Genomic DNA, 24,358 nt, shown 5'->3' with positions numbered 1-24,358 from the left:
ACGTGTGCTGTGCGGCTTGTGACGTCAGACCGGACGTGGGGTGGTTGGGTGGTGGTGAACAGTGGTGTTTGTCAGTGTGTTTGTTTGTGTGTTCAATGTTGAAAAGTCCAGTTGTGCTCAGTGTGTAAGTGTTGTGGTTATGGTCTGAATGTCGTTAAAAGACAAATAGGGGAAATCTTGAGGTCGGTAGGGGAGTCAGAATAATAATAATAATAATAATACGAATATTTATAACGCGCACATATCTCACCAACAGGCGACTCAAGGCGAAGAATGGAAAGAGATTAACGTCTGTTTGTCTGCCGGCGCGCCTGTCTGTGTGCTTGTCTGTATCAGTGTTTTGTCGGATGGTTGAGGTGGTTGTGATGGCGAATGATTGCTTTCGACAGTCAAGGTCAGGTGGGTAATTGTGTTCCGTTTGCACCAGACCTGCTCACAAGCTGAAGTGATGCTGTCGTGTCTATGTGTCTGTGTGTCTGTTTTGATGTCTTTCTGTCTGTCTGTCTCAATCTGTCGGCGTTAGTTTCTTTGTTTGTGTGTTTACAGTGGTCATTGTCAGCTCGCACAGCGTGTGCACGTTATGTGCACTTTGTGTGTGTGTAATATTACCTCTTATTCCCAAAGCCGCCGCCCCTGGCCTTCTCCCCCTTGTTAGTGTTGAAAAGTGAAAAGTGTAAACTTTTATCACATTGTTATTAGCATGAGGGTTTTAAAACTGGTCATCATCATCTTTCCATCTCCTTTTAGGGGCATGGTAATTTGCTTGAAATTTGACATTCCACACCTAAATGTAGTCTGAAACGCACTCGCATTTCAATTTGCTGCCGCGAAAGAAAAACAAACACTCGCGTTTGAAATTGGAGTCGCTGTCAGGTGAAGACACGTGTTAATGTCCGTCTTGAATTTCTATTGGGGCCATCATGTAAATTTTACGTTGGCAAGGGATGCATTACAACATCAGTGCAATCCGATCATTGTCATGCAACAAGTGAGGAATGAGGGCAGCCTGCAGGTGCTAGGGTGCATCTTGAGTTTTACTTCACGTGGTTTATGCCTTTGTGATCCCAGTTCTCCGGGCAAGCAGATGTACTGTAAATCATTGCACAGCTCATGCTGACGCTGATGAAGTCATGCACTGTTTGCCGTATTTGTAATACGCTGGGGGTAATTTGTTTGTGGCCTTAATTCCCTGTGGCGTATACAATTGTGTGAGAGAATTATTGTTGTGTGTTGTAATTACCCAGAACCTGATCCTATCATGTATATTCCTTTGGCGCATACAATTGTGTGTGAGCATTTTTATTGAAGGTGTTACAAGTATTCTAAACCCCGTCCAATTCAAAACCGATTACAGAATTTAGAAATAGGGAGTGGTAAAAGAATATAAGGGGGAAGCATAATCGACGTTGAAATGTCTAATTGAATTGTGGAAGAAATAGAAAGGCAGCGAAGCATCACACATCCTTACACTCTGACTCACTCAGCCAGGGACCCGACATTTGATTTACACACACCCTTTTCACTTTACATTTCCATCTTTCATGAAAAGTTAATGCTTTTCTTTTGGCACTTGAAGCGCGAAAAGCTTTAGAATTTGTCACTTTATAGCGGTGACGAAAAACACATCATGGATTTTTGACAGCTGTGAAATAACCGCGGTTATTTATGTCTGCGTAAAAGAACACGCAACAACGTGCTTTTAAAATCGTCTCCTTATGTAACCGTAAAATTGGCCTTTTTGACGTGGGATATATCGAGTAAAGAGAAGGTAAAAAGTTGAGAAAGAAGCTTACGGTCGTGTCATTTTGTGAATAGTTTGACACTTAGACAGGGGAGGGTGTTTTCTTTATTGCTACAATGGAGCGTTGTTGACAGGCACCGAGTTTTATGCCGCTCGTAAATTCACCTTTCAACTTGTGCACTGGAACGCTCTCCTTGTCGCCATCTTTCTGTCTGCAGATGTATGGATGAAGACTAGTCAGAAGCAAAAACATACTTGATACATGCGCTAGCAAGTATGTAGCCTATTTTTGAGAAAGTAACCCATAAGCCACATTATGCCGGATTGGGGCAAAATTTAAACTAAAATAACAAAGGTAACTTTGGGCATGCATTGGTTTTTCGTGTTACAACTTGATCTAATTCTGCATCGACAATCGCCCCAGGCAGAAAGAAGCAAGTGTGTTTGACGAACCAGCAACGGCTTGACTGTTCGAGCTTCTTGCATCAGTTACAACATCTTGTGATTGTTGTTACTGGCTTCCCTCGTGCCCTAATTTCTGACACACGAAGCAGATGCAAAACGACTTGGAAACATATGTGTCGGTAGTTTTGAGGGTTTAAAAAGCGCCGTGGAGACATATGCTCGGCAGCTGAAACAGCGGTGGATTGTGGAAGCACACTTTGGCATCCGTGGCAGTTAGCTCTTTTGCCTTTTCCTGCTCGTGGCTTTCTGTGCGGTTGTGGCGCTCTCATTCCTGAAGGCGCTTTATTCGTGCCACACAATCATACAGTGATGAAAATCCGTCACAAACTTGCACCGGGCGAAAATTCCTGACGTCCTGGTTTTAGAGAAAAGGGGCTTGCCTTGCACCTGCACCGGCTGCGGAAGATTTTCCAGTGACGCAGCAGAATGCACGACGTTATTGGAAGCAGAGGACCGGTTGCCTCATGCACGAAAGAGTTTCATGTGATGCCAGTTGATCCCCCTAGAAGCCGATAAATCATGGCGTTGTACATCTGGAAGACTTTTGCCCGGTGTTCCACTGGGAGGAGAGCCCTTTTGGGAGGAGAGCGGTTTGCCTGTCGTCTTTCCATGGGGCTGGGGGTGGTTGTCGTTGGGTATTGATCCGTCTGAAAGGTTACAGCGTAACGTTTCCCTGGTGGTTGCCCTTTGTCACTCCTCTATAGCAGCATTGCACCTCGGGAGCTGTACGTCTTCCTCCGCTTTGTACGGGTACGTCGCTGAAAGAGTACCCCCCCCCCCTCTCTCTCTCTCCCCCACTCCCCATTTCCCCCTTTCGTTATTGCCGTCACTCTGCCAATTCCAACCGCATCATCCTAGCTTCTCTTACCCTACATCTACTTGCTTATCCCTCTCCCCCTTCCCCCCATCCCCTCCACTCAATTCTAACGTCGACTTCTTTTTTGCCCGCGGAATCCATTCTGGCTTACTTCCCCCCTTTTACACCCACTTTTTTTTGCCTGTGAAGCCATTGAGCTTGAGCTCCCTTTGACTGGGGGAAGTTGCGTCCCTTGGCGACGTCTCCGGGGAGCGGTAGACAATTTACAGCTTGGCCAGACCTCATCACGGGGCGTACGGTCCGGGGAGCGGGGGCTTCACCTCACCGACACGGGCTCTTGTGTAATTGCTCCTGCACATGCAACACGGGTCTCGCAGTCCTACTAGACTGTCTTGTGCCCTTTTCTATCGCCTGTCCTGTCATATGGCCATAGAAATTGTATTACTCCTGTTCATGTCAGGAAGGGTAGAGGGGGAGGAGGGGGGTGTCAGAGGAGGAGGAGGGGGTAAAATAGGGGGGGGGGGGAGTTTCCAAAAGTTGAAGTCTTGTTTTTCTCTACCACGTGAACATACCACGAGACAACTATAACTCGATCAAAATAAGAACCGGAAGAGAGTGGGTGCAAACCCTAGCTTTTGTTTTCTTTGATAGTGCTGCGGCGCACTGAAGGGTGCCGTATTGCACGCATCGATTTCTGTGTATACAGTGTTGTCACGCACATGACAGTTCTGCAAGTGTGAAAGCTGAAGGCGCGATTTGTTTGTTTGTTTGTTTGTTTAACTCCCAGTCCACTACGAAGGGTGATATCAGGGCGGTGCTGCTTTGACATTTAACGTGCGCCACACACAAGACAGAAGTCGCAGCACAGGCTTCATGTCTCACCCAGTCACATTATTCTGACACCGGACCAACCGGTCCTAGCACTAACCCCATAATGCCAGATGCCTGGCGGAGCAGCCACTAGATTGCCAATTTTAAAGTCAGTCTTAGGTATGACCCGGCCGGGGTTCGAACCCACGACCTCCCGCTCACTGGGCGGACACCTTACCACTAGGCCACCGTGTTGCGGTCTGAAGGCGCGGTATCTCCAGCTCAATGAAGTGTAATATACTCTGGATTCATCAAATGAACAGAAGATACCTTAGTCGTGTTCTCTGGGCTGAAGGTTCAGGAACTTCAGCTTAAAGACATACATTGACCTCTATGTGGATGTGGGTATGGAGTTTCTTCATTTTATCAGACGTCTCATGCTGGGTCTGATTATGTATGAACCTCATCCTGCAAAAGCGAAGGACATAATATGCCAGGAGCTGGTCGTCTGTACGCCTCTGCATTGGTGGAGTCACGTGATCGGTGCCTTTGAGGACAGAAGGTCTTAAAGGTCTTAACCAAGCGTTGAATATGTCTGGATATGATCCCCCAAGCGTCCTGAGCTCAAGTTAATATGAACTGGTTGTCGTGACGCTATTGCATTGGTGAAGTCATCGGATAAGTGTCGTTTAGGAGTAGTGAGTCTTCACCTAGCGTTGTCTTCAGACCCCCAGCAGTGTGCTAACTGCGTTAGGCGGGCTCCTTTCATGTCATTTAACGCAATTTGACCACTGGCAACAAGCTTATTTCCGCCCCGCTCCTCCCCCGGTCCCCAGAGAGTTCAGCTGGGGCTGCCATCTTTTTTGGGCTCCTGGCTTTTTTCCTCCTGAATTGATTTTTGGAGAGAGGAGAAATACCCCCATTCCACCCCCCCCCCTCTCTCTCTCTCTCTCGCTCTCTCGCTCTCTCTCTCTCTCTCTCTCTCTCTCTCTCTCTCTCTCTCTCTCTCTCTCTCTCTCTCTCTCTCTCTTTCTCTCTCTCTCTCTTTCTCTTGTGATTGGAAGTTGTCGTGTTATAGGCTGTGCAAAGAACATCACTTATTTATGACTCTGCAATGATCCCGGCAGTAGACGTGACGTGAGTACTCTGGGATTCAGTCTGTCGGCAGCTCCAAAAATGTTCACTGGCTGATCCTTTTCATGGCTGCTTTTTGTCTCCCTTGAAACCGATCTGTCTAGGAACCCCTGCTTGATTCCTTAGCTCTTTGGGAATCAGCGGCCCTAAAGGCTTCATTTTTTTTAAATCGATGTGATAGGACAGTTGACTCTCACTGGATTTAAGAGTAAGTCAGAGTAATTCATTTGGAACAGCTTACTCTTTAAAAGACTTCAGATTCGAAAAAACTAAATGGTCCAGTACAAGGAGAATGCTTAAAAAAATGAATCAATGAACAGAGCACGCGAAGAACGCCGCGATTTATTGTCTAGTCATTGAAGAACAATCCAAAGCGAAGGTCGATGGGATGCCGGTGAAGTCTTTGAAGGAGCTTGTCGCCATTGGTCACCATTGGATGGTTTGCCTGGCGTTCCAAACTGCGGGGTCAGTCCAGAGCCATCGATAGTCCACCTCGTGCCGAGAGGTGGCTGGAGGGCCTGACTACAAGCCTAGAAGCCTACAAGCCTCTCGCCAAGTCTCGAGAGTCGCTTGTTGTCCGCTCCTTGCACCTCTACCCAGTGTCGCTGACGCTCGAGGGCCTGGCCTGTGAGCGGGACGGAATGCGAAGTGGTGCTGGGTGAAGACCCCACGAGTCACACAAGGAAGAGAAACACAATTCAGCCTTCAGCCACGAGTACTGTTTGCGCCTGGCTCTTGACACATGCACAGTTCGCTGTTTCCCGTGCAAGGACCGGGCTAGTGCTGTTGACCTCGTTGGAAAAAGCACTCGAGCTGGTTGAGGAGGGAGGTTCTGTTGTAGGGAGAAAAGTAATCAATGTTTGCCATTACATTGTTAACTTTTTAATTCTTTCGAAGTGTGCTGTACATTGCAATATTCGAGGCTGTACTCACAAACTTATTTTGTTGATTTCAGACTTTTTTGTTCAAGACTGTGTTAACAGATTTCAGTGTCTTTACAAGTCAGTGGAGAAACATTGCTGATGGGGATCTAATCTCGTGAAACGTGTTTTATGCAGCACGGTATGTTTTACATAATTATGTCCCTTCTGAATAGAGCAGAAAATACCAGGACGGTATTTTCAAAACAGCCACATAGTTAACGCGCGTGCATACATGTGTCCCTAAATGTTACTGTGGGTTGTGTTTTGAAGAATGTCAATAGATTGATCCCAATCAGCCGATGACTCATTTAGCTTTTCGCGAGAGAGAAAATTGACTCAGCTGTCGACTGTTTCTTTTCAAGCCCTCTCTCGGGAGATAAAAATCACCAGCAGGGTATTTTTTGCCCGGTGTCCTTTTGAAGGCTCGTGGTTGCCGAACAAGCCAGAGATTGTAGGCCAGCTTTGTGACAGCCAAGAAATAGCGAGGTGAAGCGGGCTGGAGATTCCCCGCAGATTGGGTGTCAGGTTGTTCAAGCCCTCTTTTGACGGGGGGGGGGGTTTAGAGCCTGCTACCCTACACCCGGCCTGCCTTCTGATCACAGTCACTGTGTAAATCGTTTACCCGCCCCCTTTGCCACCCCCTTCTCCTTCAGACAGCGCACAGTATCCTTGCTCTTTGTTGACTCCTATCTTTTTTTCCCACCCATGCATACCTGTTGTGTTACATGTTTTGTGGATGCCTGGTTTCCCACTGGAACTGCACAGGTTGTTTTGTATGGAAGCTTAGCTTCGCAGATGAGGTTTTTTTTCTTTAGTCAAGTTTTGTTTTTCTTTTCTTCCTGTCTTCTTCTATCTATATATAAGCAATTGCAAGGGACTATAGTTTTCTTATTCTTGCAATGTTGTCGTTTATCGTTGACTATGTGCCTGGTTTCCAATATGTTCTTCGTAAATACATCCAACATGGTTAAACCAGAGTATTACAAAAAATATACACTTATTACAGCGAAAAAGCACTCTTTTTGACCAAGCTCTGACTAACAGACTGTTCCAGAGCAGATAGTGTCTGCGTTATAAATATTGTAACAGACAATTAAGCGATTTTTGCAAGCCTTTCTTCATCAAAATATGCTCAGAAAAAGAGATTCTCAGCCATTTTATGATGGATGGATTTGACAAGTTTTTTCCCCTAAAATGTCAACTCTCAGGATGACGATATCGTCCCACGTACACTGGCTATCGCTTCATGCATAAACATAGCGCAATACCCGGTCGCACGTGCTCGTAAAAACCAATGGTATTTATCGGACTCTACTGCCTCATAAAAAAAGTTATGGTCGTGTGTGTTTTTATCGCCCTCTGGCAGGTCGTATAGGCTACCAGCAGTGGCCGTTGTGGCATGGCATGATAGGAGCCACAGTTACGTAGTTCAAACCTAACTTCTTCGTAACGCAGGTTGAACATCCGACGTGGACATGAGCTGAGCTCGCTTTGATTGGCCGTAAAACTTTTCAATGTTTGACTTCCTAAGAGAGAAATAAAATAAAAATCAAGGATCAGTCTCATGTTTGTGTGCGACGACTTATACATGATGACTTTTTGTAACATGACCTTTCGATTGACCTTTTATCATTCGAAGTCGGCGTGGGTCTGTGATCAGCGGTGTGTTGTTGGCTTTGACTATGAAGACGGTTACACATTATACTGAGAAACGAAGTCATCCATCTAAGCTTTTGTATTGAAGAGATGACCTTTTCCATCATCCCGTTTTTTTTCTGGACGTTTGCTTCAATTTCGAATCAAACGAATCCGTACTTGAAGATCCCCCCGCGGGTTAGGGGGAAGAATTTACCCGATGCTCCCCAGCATGTCGTAAGAGGCGACTAACGGATTCTGTTTCTCCTTTTACCCTTGTTAAATGTTTCTTGTATAGAATATAGTCAATTTTTGTAAAGATTTTAGTCAAGCAGTATGTAAGAAATGTTAAGTCCTTTGTACTGGAAACTTGCATTCTCCCAGTAAGGTAATATATTGTACTACGTTGCAAGCCCCTGGAGCAAATTTTTTTATTAGTGCTTTTGTGAACAAGAAACAATTGACAAGTGGCTCTATCCCATCTTCCCCCTTTCCCCGTCGCGATATAACCCTTCGTGGTTGAAAACGACGTTAAACACTAAATAAAGAAAGGAAAGAACGTATTTGAAGATGATTTATTCATTTGAGAGTTGTTCAGTGCTGTCCACGGAGGGCAACAAAAAGATTGAATAGAATCAGAGAACATCAAACGCTGGCAAAAGCGCAAGAAGTTACAGACCAATTTTGTGTCGCCCAGTTTGCTGATTATTTTGCGATTGTTACACGGGTAACCTTTTTCAAGCAATTTATCGAACAATGATTTCCTTAGTGTACACAAGACGTTAGAGCCATCACAAGCGGCGAGTCTCTTTTGTCCTAAAATCAATGGTGGATGGTAAATGAAAGGCCAAATCAACACAGATAAAAGGCTGGCCCTTTTTCTCCAGGGGAATAAAAGTGCTGGCCATAATGCCACCAAACAGTTTTTATCAAGAGACATGGAAAGAGGGGAAAAAACTGCAGGGAATGAGTTGTTTTAGATGGAGAGAAAATGAGGGTAGGAAAAAAAATATAAAAACAAAAAACACGGCGATAGATTTTCGTTCTTAATCGCCAATAAAAAGTGGATGAGGCTGGGCCAGTCCACAGTGGCGAGCTGATTAGACGACCGTTCAGCCGCTTTATTCTCCGAGTGATCAAAGCGTCGCATTGCCTTTGGCAGCAGTTTACAGCAAACTGTTCAATCGTTTAACACGTTAACCAGGCCTTCCAACATCAAAGGTAAAACTGAGGCAAAGCACCTCCGTCCTACTGGCCTTCTGCAGTCACTTGGTGCCAGTGTGTGTGTGTGTGTGTGTGTGAGAAGTGATTGCCTGGTGCCTAGTGGGTCAGTGAGGGTGCTGCCTTTGTGCAGACTGATCAGCCTATTACACGCCAGCTAAAGAGCTCATTGCAGGCCGTTACAGCGTGGAATGAAGCAACAAAGCCCACTGCTTTACGGCGTCCTTGTTGCAATGGATGCAGGAGGGTTTTGTTCAGTCATAACTATTACAAGCAGGTGTAAAAGTACAGGGTGAGGGTAATTGGGGATCCTGGAGTGTGAGTTAAAAGACATGATCGGATCCTTAGAACCTGTTTTTGTGTCTGTCCAAATAGCTTATCCGCTCTCCTTTTCATCTTTGCCTTTTCTTTTATTTCTCGTTATCACGTTTTTTGTGTGCTAAACTTTAATTTTATTTGGTCGCGTTTGAGGTTTGTGATAATATGTTAGAAACATAATTTATTGTATTCACTGACCCACAAGGCACAAAGTTTAGAACCATAGGTCAAAACATTGCTAGCTTAAATACACTTTCTTTCCCGTGTCTGATTGTCACTGACCCACAAGGCACAAAGGTTAGAACCATAGGTCAAAACATTGCCAGCATAAATACACTTTCTTTCCCGTGTCAGATTGTCACTGACCCACAAGGCACAAAGTTTAGAACCATAGGTCAAAACATTGCTAGCATAAATACAATTTCTTTCCCGTGTCAGATTGTCACTGACCCACAAGGCACAAAGTTTAGAACCATAGGTCAAAACATTGCTAGCATAAATACACTTTCTTTCCCGTGTCAGATTGTCACTGACCCACAAGGCACAAAGGTTAGAACCATAGGTCAAAACATTGCTAGCATAAATACACTTTCTTTCCCGTGTCAGATTGTCACTGACCCACAAGGCACAAAGGTTAGAACCATAGGTCAAAACATTGCTAGCATAAATACACTTTCTTTCCCGTGTCAGATTGTCACTGACCCACAAGGCACAAAGGTTAGAACTATACGTCAAAACATTGCTAGCATAAATACACTTTCTTTCCCGTGTCAGATTGTCACTGACCCACAAGGCACAAAGGTTAGAACCATAGGTCAAAACATAAATACACTTTCTTTCCCGTGTCAGATTGTCACTGACCCACAAGGCACAAAGGTTAGAACCATACGTCAAAACATTGCTAGCATAAATAAACTTTCTTTCCCGTGTCAGATTGTCACTGACCCACAAGGCACAAAGTTTAGAACCATAGGTCAAAACATTGCTAGCATAAATACACTTTCTTTCCCGTGTCAGATTGTCACTGACCCACAAGGCACAAAGGTTAGAACCATAGGTCAAAACATTGCTAGCATAAATACACTTTCTTTCCCGTGTCAGATTGTCAATGAGCCATACGCACCCCATCATTGAAACAAATGGCATCAGAAAAGCAGGACGCAAAGTCCGTCTCTGTAAAAGAAAGAACCCCATGTTTTGATCATGCTGCCATCAAGTCCTAGCCTTCCACTACGCTTGATTTGAATAAAGACACTTAGGTTGACGGAATAGGCCAGGCTGATTGCAAAGGATGCTGTTGCATAGCAACTGGGCGCGCGCCTGATCGGGGGGAAGTTAATTTGCAGTGAATAGCATGTGGACTTAAGGCCATTGAGGGGAATCAATGGGAATTGCTCAGATTGAGGTTTTCCCTGCCAGGCTGAGCATGAAGTTGGTGTCCTCTCTCTCTCTCTCTGTAGCATATTTGCTTTGATAGAGCATACAGGTCCTGTCAGTGTTCTGGCTTCAGGCGAACATTGGCTGTCTCACTAATAGAGTTTAGAAACATCTTAGATCCTGTTGGACTAAATCAAAACGGATATAGTCACTAAAAGGGGTGACTTGCCGTAAGAAAAGAACCCAGTGGTAGTGGCTTTCATCAATTACGGTTCTGCATACGGAGTACACTAATAAATGTGAGCACTGACTTCTTTCATCCAACTCGTATTTTTCGGAGCTCATCAGTTCTTCTTACCACTACTTGTTCCATGACAGGCCCGTTATCTTTATGGATCTTATGTAAAGTCAGTTGTACAATTATTTCAGAGGAACGTGTTCCTCCTTGCCAAAAAGCTGTGAACGTGTTGGTGTCCTTCTGTTCTAGGATGGTTTTTAGATCTTAGGGTTCCTAGATCTTTCTGTGTAAGAAAATAGTGCGGGTGTTAGGACAGGCTCTTCGCGAGACGTTGACACAATTTGTGTGTTGACGTTCCCTTCCCCCTTGCTGTGCCCTCCCCACTGAACCACGGTGTAGAGTTACCGCCCCGTCCCCCTTCACGTCTAATTGATCGCCTTTCACCGGGGGGAGGGGGATCAGTTGTGATCGATTTCTGGCTGGCCGCAGAGCCCGCTGGCCCCATAACGAAATAACTAACTCTCTGTTTTCCCCCCGCCTAATGAACACCGCTTCTGCTGCTCGCTCCTCCCGCCACACCACTTCCAGGCCACTCCGGGGACACAGGTCGTCCCCAAACCACACCGCTGCTCTCCCCTTTTCCCCCGGGGGGCATGCGCAGAGCTTAGCAGCCATTTCCTCGGCAAATACAAAGGGATAATAGAGATTTACACTCGTAGGTTTCCAATAAGTAAACCATTTCTGGCAGCTTTACATGCTTCGTTACCCCTTTTCTCCTCGCTGCCTTGCCTGCTCGCTCTACCGTTCACATCCGCTGATCTCATTGGGTTAAACAGCCAGGGTGTTTAGAGATTGTTCAGCTTAACAGGGACAGAGCACACACGCATGCACGCACGCACACACTCTCATACACACACACAATCAGACACACTCGCATTGCTTCTTTCTCTTTCCCGCTCCACCCCCCCCCCCCCCTCTACCTCTATCATTGTCTCCCTCTGTGGTGGGCTTGTTTTGATAATCCTGTAACTTTTGTATGTAGTTTGAAAAACTGTTCAATATTTAGTTTGGAAATCGTAGAACGCGGGCTGTGCTTGAAAAGTAAATAACAAAAAAAGGACAGTCGGTTAAGTGTCGAGCGAGATCTTTGGCAGGCAAACACATGTAAAGAAGTCTTTGTATACTGGGCACTGTGGCGGCCATTATGAACATTCGATAAAAGTTTAGAGTTGTATTGACGATCAGTTCCTGGCGGGTTGTAACCCCAGCCCCAATTACACAAAACAAATGTTGCCTGCATTATAAGGGAGCGCTTGCTTCATTTCTCGCTTTATGAGCCGCCTCTGGAAATCAATGCCTGCCTGCCTGCCCGTTAGCTCTCCCTTGCCAGACATAATTCAGTCAGAAAGCTTTTTCCGCTTTTATGCACAGGCCCTAATTTCCTGACAAATATGGCCGCTTTTTTCTCTCCCGGGCTGGATTTTCATGCGTCCGCCGTTGTCCTTGTGGCGCTTTGTCATCGCGGCTCTAATGGCCCATTTTTTATCGCCGTCAAGTAGGGAGTGAACACGAGAATATCTACTAGTTTTTGATGGCACCTAATAGCCCGGGTAAACATGATCGTTTTCCCCTGACCCGCCTGCATGCAGCCCTTTGTGTGTGCGGAGGTGACAGCGATCCGGGGCTTTCAACAACGTTTGTGCTTCATGCCAGATCTGTTTGTTTCGCGTTTGGATCCAAGCGAAGAGCGTGAAGGCTGAGAGGTTTAGATCTAAAGGGTAGAAAAGAGTTTGTTGAAAATGGGTGGATCGGGTTAGAGTTTTGTGATAGCAACCCTGTAATATTCTGTGAACGGATTAAAAACACACAAAGAAGGCATGAGAGTTGGATGTCAGGGGGTACGTTGCAATAAACTCTTTATCGACCAGTAGTGCAGTGCCGAAGCACGTAGCATTCCATGTTTGGCGAAGTAATGCGTCAAAAAAATGTCTTCCTGCAAAGAGGTTTGGTTGACCGCAGTAGAATGTCAAAGTCACCGCCGCGGTGTCGTGTTTGGATACAAACGTGAATAGATCCATTTTCTCTGACGTATTTGAAGCTAGAGCTTTGTCTTTGACATGTCTTTGGGTTGATGACATCGAGATTTTATCCAAGTCAGGTTGACCCTCTTCAAATTTCAAGGTCATAGTGTGGTCAAGTTTCGGTCAAACAATTGAAAAAAATATTATTTTGCTTGAAGATTTTGGGAAGTTATAGTCACACACTTTCTGGGTTTAATTACCTCTTGACATGGCCAAAGTCTGGTCAAATGTTAAGATCACGATTTAATAGGAAATTATCAGTTTCTTGAACGTGTATGGCGCTACAGCAGCAGTTAATTTGCTTCTGTTTCATAGTATGTATGACAAAGATGAGTCGCACGAGCATCTATACTCTTTCTGTTTCACTGAACATTCTTGAAGGAAAAGTCAATATTGCCTTTGGAGGTAGGTATGAGCAGTTTTACACATTCTACACAGAAAAACATTTCTGCAGTGGAACGCTTGATATGAAGAAGGATAATGAAGAAGTTGATTTTTTCTGGTCTTGAAGGAATCATTCAATTTGATGATTGTTTTTATGTTTGTGTGACGTGATTATGTGCCTGTCTTTATTTAACTCTCTTTTTATAAACGAATGTTTCCATCCGCCTGTTTTGAATTCTGCGTGTCTTCTACAATCCAATTTTGTTTGTATTTGGCGGAATGAAGAAACGAAAAACCTTGGACAGGAAATTGAACGAAAGAAAAAAGAATCGGGGAAAGAAAATCGAATAAACAGATCAAATTCGTTTTGCCTCCAAGACGTTTTTGGGGGGTTCTCGGATGAATAGCGATTTTTTTTGTTTATATTGTCGGAGGAAAAGGGCAAGGAAAACCGGGGGGGGGGGGGGGGGCTGTGAGGAGACAAAGGGGATGGGCAAGCTCAAAATGAAAGGGAAGATGGCAGCCAGAGAGGTAATAAGAGAAAAGGGAGGAAGGAAGCCCAAGAAGGCGAGAAGTGCAAGGCTATTGCGTGATAGCTCACTCACTCATCACGAAAATGCGGTTCGCGCGACTAAATGTATTCAATTATCCCCTCGGCGTACGAGTGTTTTTGCAATTTCCCCGTTTGCAGCACCGACGCTGGCCTTCAATCTTCAATATTGTCGATCGTTGCAGGGAGAGTTGGAGAAGCCGTTTTTCTCAACCCCTTCCCCGCTACGCCCCCCACCTTCCCCTCCCAAGCCCATTACTCCCGCTGGTTCTCCGGGGGCTGGCTGCCATTGTCCGAATTGAATTGCAGGGCTTGGGGGGATATTATGGGGCCAAGTCCATCGCAATCAGTAGCATTTGCCCGGTGTAAAATATTCAGCGAGGTGGCGGATCAGCTCTTCTTGCCGGAGATCACTGGCAGCTCCGCCTGCACGCGGGATTACTGCCTGCACTCCTACAGACGTCCTTGCAGGGTGAAGACAGAAGTGTTACAGAGAGAGGGAGACAGAGACAGACAGATGGTTGGGGGGGGGGGGGGGAGAGAGAGAGACAGAGAGAGAGAGAGACAGAGAGACTGAGATGTTTTTTGTTTGTGAGCGAGCAAGAGAGAGGAGAGGAGGGCACGCTTCTCGGCTTTGTGGATCTGAAGATCAGTACCTAGTTGACGGAATGCCTTGCTTACTGGGTGGAAGAAATGCATAGGATTTACTACTGCACTCCTGCAGACATTCTTTTTTATGAAGAATTGTTGCGTATGTGATCTGAAGAGCAGTGTAAGAGGCTTGTAAGAGTGTGTAGCACTCTCACGGACCTGGTTAGAGAGAGAGAGAGAGAGAGAGAGAGAGAGAGAGAGAGAGAGAGAGAGAGAGAGAATGCACGCTGCTGAGCTGAATGGTGGATGATGAGATAGATGGTGCTGGTTGCCCAACGTTTTCTCCTGCAGCTTTGCTAAGACGTTTTGAAAGAGAGCGGGAAGGGCTTGGTGATAGTTTGTTGTTCTTGCGGTTGATCTGCATTCATCGCGCCACCCCTTTGGGGCAGACTTGTCACCATTAGAAAAGGGAGAGTTCACTCGAGGTATGCTAGCACAGTAGCCGTTATCGGTTATTCAAAACCATGTCACCATAAATTATTAGCTCCGGGAGTTCGTTCACTCAACTCCATTTAGGAGCATATTTGCCATTTCCAGTTGCTTTATGGTCTCCGTTTTAAAGACATTATCTTGTGAAGATTGTTGTCTTAGGCGCTTACATTTCTTGATGCGAGGATTGAGTGAGGATATTCCTTCACTTTAACTCTCAGACTCCAGATGATGGGAATGCAGTGGATTCTTTAATCTGATGACTTTGAGGTGCTTTGGTCTGATCAGTCGAGAAAAGTCTCCATGGAGACCTATAGCTGACTGGATGGAGGGTTACGCCAATAGCTCAGGGCTCAGTGGCTCAGTATCCTTCTGGGACCATGCTCCTGGGAGCATCAGACAGTGCAAAAATCAACAGTAAATGCTATGCCAAGGCTGGTGAGACTGTTGCTACATACACTGAATATCCAAAAATGGTAGCAAGCATCCCGATCTCAGTATGAAGGTTGAAACTTTTCAGACCTTCCATTATTTCCTTTTAATTTTAAGAGAAGATTGTGTTTCGGAATCTCTTTTGTCAGAGTCATGGGTGTCAACATTTCGGCGGGCACAGGAATAGGATTAGCAGTCGGGGGGGGGGGGGGGGGGGGGGGGCTGAAAGCAACAGGGATCCATTGTTGGTCTTTTAGCGGCAGATTGAGGCGTTGTCTGTGTGTACAGAACCGGTCTCTGCCAACTCTCTCTCGCTACTCCTTATGATGTAAAATATTCAGTCGTCTGCGGTGCGGCCGTGGGGAGATTTGATGGCGCCGGGAGTTAGTGGTCCCCGGGGTGTCGCTGCGGCTATCGCTTTGAAATATTCAGCGAGGTGTGAGCTGAGGTCGCTTTCTATTGACCATCAGGACCAGCCAGCACTGGCGGTCCCACAGCTGTCGCACTCTTGCGGAAAACCTCACCGTCGGTGTTGTTAGCCGCCCTCCCTTGGGCCAGGGGCGATGATTGGTTAAAAACGTCGCTAAAGCAGCGACTGTGACGTAGCACGGCCGTAGGGAACTGTATTGTTGTCTGCTTCCGGTTTTTAGCGAAGAAGAGTGGGCAGCTCGGCGCGGTCCGCGTCCCCAGCAGGGACCTTCAATGTCTGGGTCTTGTGTGCAAAGCGGGAGGACATTCACAAAGACGACTTTTGCTCCTCTCTCAGGGCAGGTCGATAGCTTGCAGCCTGGACCCGGGGAGGGGTGGGGTCGCGATGAAGACGGATGGCAAAGAGCAGACAGTGACTGGAGACTAGGGGGCTCGGTGACAGTCAGTGTCACACAAAGGGAAAGAAGGGGTGAGGGCGGAGAGAGTGGTCGTACAGGCAGCAAGACGGGTGTAAATTAGTTATCTCTAATGGACACTGGAACACCGCCAGCAAGCACACCACCGCCAGACAGGCCAGGCCAGACGAGCCCCGGGCACAATTGATGGAGCTTTTTCCTGTCGATGGAAATTCAATTTGCCGCCCTTAGTCAGCCGACTGTGGGTGCTGTGATGGGCTGGTGGTGCCGCGTGGCGGGCAAGTTGCCCATGTGAACGGGCCATTAGCTGGTGCTGCAGGTCGTGTTGCCTGTTGCGGTCCCTGTCCTGGGCTTCTCTCTGTTCTGACCTGGTATAACCCGCACAACACGACGCTGTCCATCCCACATGCTACATACAGCCTATATAGTACTCGATTCTCTTCAAAATGAGGAAAATCACACATTTGCAACAGCAAAAGTGTATTTACTGAGGTTTGAAAAGACACGATGACATGACATTAGCTGTACACACATATTGGTGAAAGTGTGTAGTCATAGCCATTAATTCTTTCTTTCTTTTGCTTTGCCATTCTCTGGGTGGTGCTGTTTACTGCGTCTCAGAACACATTCAGGAAAAAAATCCGACCCCCTTCAAACTCTAGTTATCTCCTATCATATGTTCACATTTTTCATATTCACAACGTCCATGATTGTGAAATGATGACAAATAACAATCACTCAGCTTTCAACCCTTGCCCGTGTTGTTCCCTGTCCAAGGCTTTCAGCGTGGCGCCAGAGAACCGCGCGTCTCTGGCCGCAAAGAACCGTTAGTCAACATGATAAAGGGCCCTAAATCCCTCGGCCTGACATATATCCGCATCTTCCATTGCCACTGAAATGCACACGGTGAAAGGCATTTTCCGCCTGAACGGTCATGTCGTTGCAGTGTATTCTGTCATCATTTAGGGCTCAAGTCAGCTTGAAGCGGCTGACAGGCAGAAATGAGGAACGCTGTTCCTTGTCATTGTGCAAAGCTAGATGTTCGTGTATCCATTCAGGCTGTGGATTTGCGACTCGCGTTGGCAGGTTTTTGATTAGTTTTCCTGGGATGAAGATGTCTGCCTGGCAGTTGATTGCGTAAGATGGCATGGCTCGTCTTATGACCTTGAACGTAATTTTTGAGCATTTCAGCGTCATCTTTCACTTTCGGTGTGTTGACAATGCTTGTGCTAAACAAGTTCCTGCACAACAGAGACACACACTGTACGTTAAGAGGAGACAGATCACGTCTACTCATGTCGGAACACTTTTACTGGAAACTGGTGGTTGTTGAAGATGCTTCTTTGGTTACTTTGTTCCCGTTAATCTGTGGGAATTGTTCTGGCAGTGTATAATTATTGTTTCGGCGAATAAAGCCTTGAACTATCTCCTTTTTTTCGGTGCGTTTCTTGCTTTGCCAACTCATTGGAAATGGATCAGTTTAAGTGTAGTCTTCGCATGGTCAGTAGGAGTCCGAAACTATTGGTTTCAGTGCAGAATTTGGCTGATTAAATAAGACCCCGTTTCAGCTTGAGTGTAGTCTGGGGCTGATCAGCAGGAGTTCTTGAACTCGACTACTGATAATCATCGCTGATCACCTGTACTACATATACCTGCTTCTCCCCTGTTTACTCGTTCGCCGAAGCAGCGAGCCCTCGTGTTGCTCCTCCAGGGGCTCCAAGTGGCCGTGCTGGAAGCAGACAGCAGGACAAGACTCCTCCATTATGGGCCCCGTGATAACTAATCACCTGTAGCTTCACCTCCGCGGGGAGAAGGGGGATTGGAGATAGACGTACGGGGATAACAGCATCGTTTTCACTGGCTAAACGCCGGCTTAATAGACCGGAGCTTGTTGGCTGGTTAGCGTGTCACGGTTATAAAAGATAGGCTGGGTTGAACGGGTTCCTGTGCCAGGGAGACAGCCACCAGAGGGGATGATGGCGCTAAGCCGATAGGTGCCCTGGGAAAAACAGCACAGACAGACAAGGGTTAACCTTAACTCACTGCCGTGCTGTAGGCTTATGCTTTTTGTCTGGCCTTGCTAGGTTGTTTTATTATCAAGTTCCGTTTTTGTCGGAAGACAATCAAATTGCTTTTTCTTCGTGCGTTCTTGGTTTACTGTTGACAAGGTTGCTTTACGCCACTATATAATATATATATAATTATATACGTTAGAAGCCTGCCGGAAAAAAAATAATTCGGGAAAATATTGTGTGGCCTCCCAGACTGTTATTATGCAAGCGTAAGGTTTAATTCTTTTCTCTGTGGAAGATGTCCTCCGGTATAGATATTTTCAACAGATCTCATTAGCTTCTGTTGACAGACAGTAAACCTAGTGCGAGTGAAAAAGTTTAACGAGTCGTAAAGTTAGCCTGCATCGGCTTGGAAAAAAAAGTTATTGACCCGCCTTTCGACTTTTTTCTATCTCTCCCTTTCTGGCTAACTAAACCGAAAGTCTTCCTCTCTTTCTTTCTCTCTCTTTCTTTCTCTCTCTTCCTTCATCCTTGTCTGTCTCTGTCCCCCTCTGTCTGTCTATCCCTCGTTCTTTCACTCTCTGTCTCTGTCTCTGTCTCTCTCTGTCTCTGTCTCTGTCTCTCTGTCTCTCTCTCTCTCTCTCCCCCCTCCCTGTTGATTGATGGGTGTGTGCAATCAGCTTGGGTAGGGTTAGGCAGTAATGACGGCTAGATGGAGCAAAATGGGCCTTGAATGCCTGTCAGGTGTGGGTTACAGGCAGGCAGCACGGGCGACACGAGAAACTAATGTATCGGGGCTGGATGAACTGTGCAAGTAAAAAGCTTCCTGCTTCCATTTTGTGCGAGATTTATTGAGGCCTTCTCCCTGCGATCCTATCATCCGTTGATAAATCTGACGCTGGGGGGCTGCGTGTTGAGGCGGCTGTTGATAAAGCTGCAGCTAGCGGGATAAAACCCGATAAAACCCTACATGGTGGTGAAATGAAAACCCTGCCATTGGCAGGCGAAGAGCGAGAAAAAAAGGGGTGTGAACGAGGCATTAGTTGATACTCGCGGGGAGGTTATGTGAAAATGCCGCGATAAGATAGACGCGGAGAGCTGTTGTAAATCCACACTGGGTGAAGAAGATACAACCTGATTACTCTCCAAGGAATCTATATATATATATATATACGACTTGTGTCTGTCTGTGTGTGTGTGTGTGTGTGTTCGCGATGCACGGCCAAAGTTCTCGATGGATCTGCTTCAAATTTGGTGGGCATATTCAGGTAGACCCCGGACACAACTTGGTCGATGAGAATTTTCAACACGTGCTCTCAGCGCGCAGCGCTGAACCGATTTTGGTTTTTCTGTTCATCTTCCCAGATCCATTCCCAGTAACTCTTCCTTATCTTCTCCAGTGTTTTGCGTTTATCTCCCTTCCTTCGTGTGGCGTCAATCCATATTCCCGTTACTATTTTTAGAAGGTCACTGTCCACAACGCTCAATCCATATTCCCGTTACTATTTTTAGAAGTTTTCCTTCGTGTGGCGTCAATCGCGTACGGTGCGCCACTCACCCGGCGAAGCCGGCGTACGGTGCGCCACTCACCCGGCTTCGGGTATTCGGCTGTACTTCTTCCCGGCGAAGCCGGCTACCCGGCGAAGCGGGTATTCATCTAGTATATTATATGTATTATGTGTAATGCCGAATATGAAGAATGTAGTGCAGGCTCTGTTTGTAAATAGGCTACAATCATGTATACCTGGTTTGGGGATTTCTGTACCTGACTCGTTATATAGTAAGCATACGCCTTAGTTAATGACATTATGACATGCAAAAGAAGAAAGAAGTGCGAGCAAAGAAGAAAGAGAGAAACCACAGAGTGTCGCGAAGAGCATACCGGCAGAGTGTCAGTGTGGGAGTACAGCAGGCTGACAGACAAGCAGCGAGTAGCAAGGGGAGCATGTACACCTATCCCCCACGACATGATTTACGCCGTGCGGTTAATCCCTGTCTACAGCGCCGTGATTTACAGCGCTGACTAATCCTGTCCAGGGCGACATGATTTACACGGTGAAGGTAATCCCCAACAAGATGTACGGAGTGTGGCTGGGGGGCGACAAGCCGACAAGGCGACAGGCAGGCACAGGCCGCAGGGTGGACATGCCCAGGATCACAGGGCAGAGTTGTACATCACGTGCCCACAGTGACACCGCTCACACTTTACACGTCAACACCTTCCAGCCATTCTGGGCCAAGTCCAGTCTGCCTTTATTCGTTAATAGCTCTACTGAGAGAGCGGAATTTTTACACCCCCGGTATAGGGGTGTGTATAGGTTTCGGTCGATGTGTTTGTTTGTTTGTTTGTTTGTGTGTTTGTGTTCGCATATAGATCTCAAGAATGAACGGACCGATCGTCACCAAACTTGGTGAACAGGTTCTATACGTTCCTGAGACGGTCCTTACAAAAATTGGGACCAGTAAAACACACGGTTAGGGAGTTATTGCTGGATTAAGATTCTACAAGGACTTATAGAGGGACATATTAATGGTCAAAGGGAAATAACCTTCTCAGTTGGTGGCAGTGAGAATGGTTATTTCCCTTTGACCAACGGGGGTGTTTTTCCTACCTCGGAGGAATTTCTTGTTTGTAGAGTTTTCATTTTTTTTCCCAGAAAGGATGATTCAGATTGACGTTGTTTGTCCATCGTATTTACGTCAAGCTTTGTACCCCCTCTGTCCACCTCTGTCAAGTCGATATTGTGACCCTTTTTGGGTCGCTAAGTATCTTTGTGACGTGCACACACGAACAGTCAAGGACGACAGTATTCACTTCAGGGTCTCTACATGCACATGCAGGAGTCGAGTTTGGAGACTTTAGTCCGGGATAAACTGCATTGATGGTGACTATAACCTCGACTCTTGCACACCGGTCCAGGTCAGGTGGACTGTCTTGGCCCTTACGCCAGCCGTCTAGTGCGTTGGTTAGTCCACGTTGACAGTTACACATTGCCAGTTAAAGATGCCATGGACGTGTCGTGTCGGTTGGCTTCAGAACTTGTCATGTCGTCTCTCTTACCCTCTGGTTAGTCCATGTGACGAATAAAATATGACTAGTCAAGTATTATTTGACTAATACTGTTAACTTCCATCCTGGTCAAGCTCAAGGAGTTGATTCTGAAACTCACACCATGGTGTCCAGCAGGTAGACATTGCGAGTCGAGGATGACAATACACGGTAGCACTGTTAACTTCACAACTAATCAAGCTGGATCTCTGACTTAGCAGTGACCTTTTGCATACCAGCGAATGTCCTTCATGGTTAGTCCTCATTTTCAAGCGAGGATGAAATTGTCAGCAAGTTCAGGAAGGGTCCAGCTCAACTCTGACTCCGTGTCCCTTTGCCTCAGGTTTTGGGTTATTCAGTGTGACAGATATTGCCAATGAAAGTCATAATTATTTTATCTGATCCTTGACTAAATCTTCAAGGCAGTATACTGCTGCCAACAGGCTGCGTCAGCGTGCATGCCACTGGGCTCGGCTTAATGTTTTTGGATTGAAATTGTTGTTGAAAAAAACTCTCTTAGAATTTATTTGATTTTATTTTTAATGTTTTCTTCTGAATGCTATCAGTTACTGTAATTCAGCTTTGCACACCAGGGAGTTTCTGTCAGTTATACCAGAGAGAGAGAGAGACAGACAGACAGACAGACAGACAGACAGACAGACAGACAGACAGTCCACGCTCCACAAGTCAATTTAGCTCACAATTAACGCTTGATAAATCGTTGGATTGGGGACGGGGGAGGTAGATTTATGGCTTCCAATTTTCCAAAGAATAAGCGCTAATCGATCAAGTATTATCAACGTGCAAAACCCCTTTAAGCCTGAAACGGGAAATGGTTTTCCTCAAGCGTGTTAGTTTGCTTTTTTCCCCTGGATTTTATTCTTTAGCTCTTAAAATACATGCCTCTGTTCGCTTTTATTGACACGATGCACAGGCCGTTAAAGATATTTATGCTGATAGGGGTGGGGTTTTCGTTTCAACGCAAACACGCAAGGATATGAATATTGCATGGAAGGAGCCGATGTAGAGAGCATAATAGTTCTCAGATTACATGCTGTATGGAAATGGTCCCCGCTCACGATAGCTGTGAATTTGAAGTGCTTGTAACACGATGAAATTAAAATTGGTTAAAATCGTTACGCTGTGCAGTTTATGATACTTCATGTGCATGTGAGGTGCTTGTAACACGACCAGATTAAAAGCGATAAGAAGCTGCGAAATTCATGATACTTCACCCCTCGACATAAAACTTAAACTAAAGTGTTGTTATCATAGAAGTGCAGAAAGTGTTTTTGAGGAAACAAGAAGGCTCTTGAAACCGTGTTGAGAAATTATCATGTATAATCTGAACGAAGTACGTGTACGCATGACCATGTCAATAGACTTATGTTCATCGTGTTTTCTCTTAAAAGCTCTTCGTCCACGAGTTTTAAACGAGTGCTTGTCACTATATAAGTGTACCACGCTTATAATTATTTGCTGGAGATGCATAAATTGAACGCGAAGAATGTGAAATGGTATAACATGTACGTCCCACTTTCCATGCAGCTTGATTTTAGAGTTGTTTCAAGGATTCTCTGCCAAAGACGTGTCCTGTGTGAAACTGGGTGAATCTATCTCACCTGACGCGAGTTTTTGATAATCTTTGAGTCAAACTTGAAGGAGTGAAGGTTGGGATACTAACTCGTTGTGCGTGGGATGTAATTACGGTAGGGCATGGTTTGTTCAACACCCTTGACTGCTGTACACGGTAACGTCATACTCGGCAAGGGGGCTGTCATCCATGACAACCAATACATCTTTCCTTGAGGCTTCTTCCTCAAGCGCTGTATCTCCAGGAGGACGGTGTTCTAGTTCCCTGGTCAAGATGAAGAGGATGAGTGGACACACGGGCGTCATTACGGTTGCCAGGCGGCCGTCTGATGCACTTAGCGGCTGATGACCCTCGTCCAGTGTGGCGGTCAACTGAGCCGGGCTGGTGGCTTGGGGAGGCAGTAGCCGCTGGTTAAAGTCTCCGTTTAGCCACTTTATCAGCCGGCCCCGCCTCGCACAACGCGGTTAACAATCTCAGACAATGCTAATGCAAGCCCCATTATTTTCCTGGACATTCATCATCCTCATGGCTAAGTGGTTTTTAGCCCGTTGTCAGACGCTAATAGAGACAGGATGCACGGGGCCGGCCAACCCGAAGCGTGCTCTCTAACTCTCTCATCAACGTTTTCCTTCTGGTATCATCGCGCCATCAGCTTACCATAAGGCCTTGTTTTGTGAGCAAAACGTTGTCGTCTGAAATAACACAGCTATCTCAGACTGGTCCCTGCATCATAGTGACGTCAAGAGTACTGGGTATATCGAGACGACAGATGTAACCGTTCAGGCTGAAATTCTGTTTTTCTACATGAAGACATTTTCGAGTCGAGTTTACGTACAAACCATTCTCATTTTATATTTAAAAGTTCTAGATGCCGGTAGCACTGTACATAACTTAAGACAGCTAGTGATCACCATAAGTATGTACCGCCTGTGTGCATTATCAGAGTTACCTTTATAGTGAACAGCACAACATTGGTAGAGACAATCGAGACAAGTGGAGTGACGTCAGACACCGGAAGTATGCGATATTTACAAAACATTGGCGCCCCACTGACCACCGGTCTTGTGGTGACAAATTGTGCTGTCAGGTGTCAAGTGACCACTGAAACCCGTCTGTGTGTTGGGCATGAACAGGTCAGCGGATCGCGTGACTGTGGTCAATGGCGCTGTAGTGTGTGACTGGAAGCTCAGCGAGTTGCTGGCGATCACGGGTGTTACAATCTGCGCGACCTGTGTGGGCAGTCATTTGTCACAGTCACTTGTCTCTCCTGCCTTCGTTGAAGTGTTATGTGAAACCGATAAAGCGAGAAAATGTATAGTGTGTTACGGATAAGCGAGAAGCTGCAGTATAATGGCTTCGCGATTGGATTGAGTCCTATACAGTTTTGTCATATTCACCCCCCCCCCCCCCCCCCCCCCCTCCTTCTCTCTCTCTCTCTCTCTCTCTCTCTCTCTCTCTCTCTCTCTCTCACACACACACACACACACACACACACACACACACACAAACACACACACACACACACACTGCTGTGGAGAGAGGGGGGAACCCGCAGATGTATATTAACATACGTGCATGGGAGTCAAGCAGCTGTTTTGAGTTATGCTGTTGTTTTTTAATACCCAACTCACGCCGCGTGAGAAGACAACAGT

At 46.2% G+C, this 24,358-nt stretch overlaps 2 protein-coding genes across 7 annotated transcripts in view; both read left to right on the top strand.

The window, feature by feature from the left end:
- LOC138975939 (uncharacterized) overlaps nucleotides 1–24,358 on the top strand; it is a 293,946-nt gene that overhangs the window by 206,596 nt on the left and 62,992 nt on the right. The gene's annotated exons all lie outside the window — the stretch shown is intronic.
- LOC138975936 (autism susceptibility gene 2 protein-like) overlaps nucleotides 1–24,358 on the top strand; it is a 191,785-nt gene that overhangs the window by 107,986 nt on the left and 59,441 nt on the right. The window lies entirely within an intron of this gene.

This window comes from Littorina saxatilis, linkage group LG9, assembly GCF_037325665.1.
Source record: "Littorina saxatilis isolate snail1 linkage group LG9, US_GU_Lsax_2.0, whole genome shotgun sequence".
Lineage (NCBI taxonomy): Eukaryota > Metazoa > Mollusca > Gastropoda > Littorinimorpha > Littorinidae > Littorina > Littorina saxatilis.
This window is presented reverse-complemented; position numbering and strand designations above follow the sequence as displayed.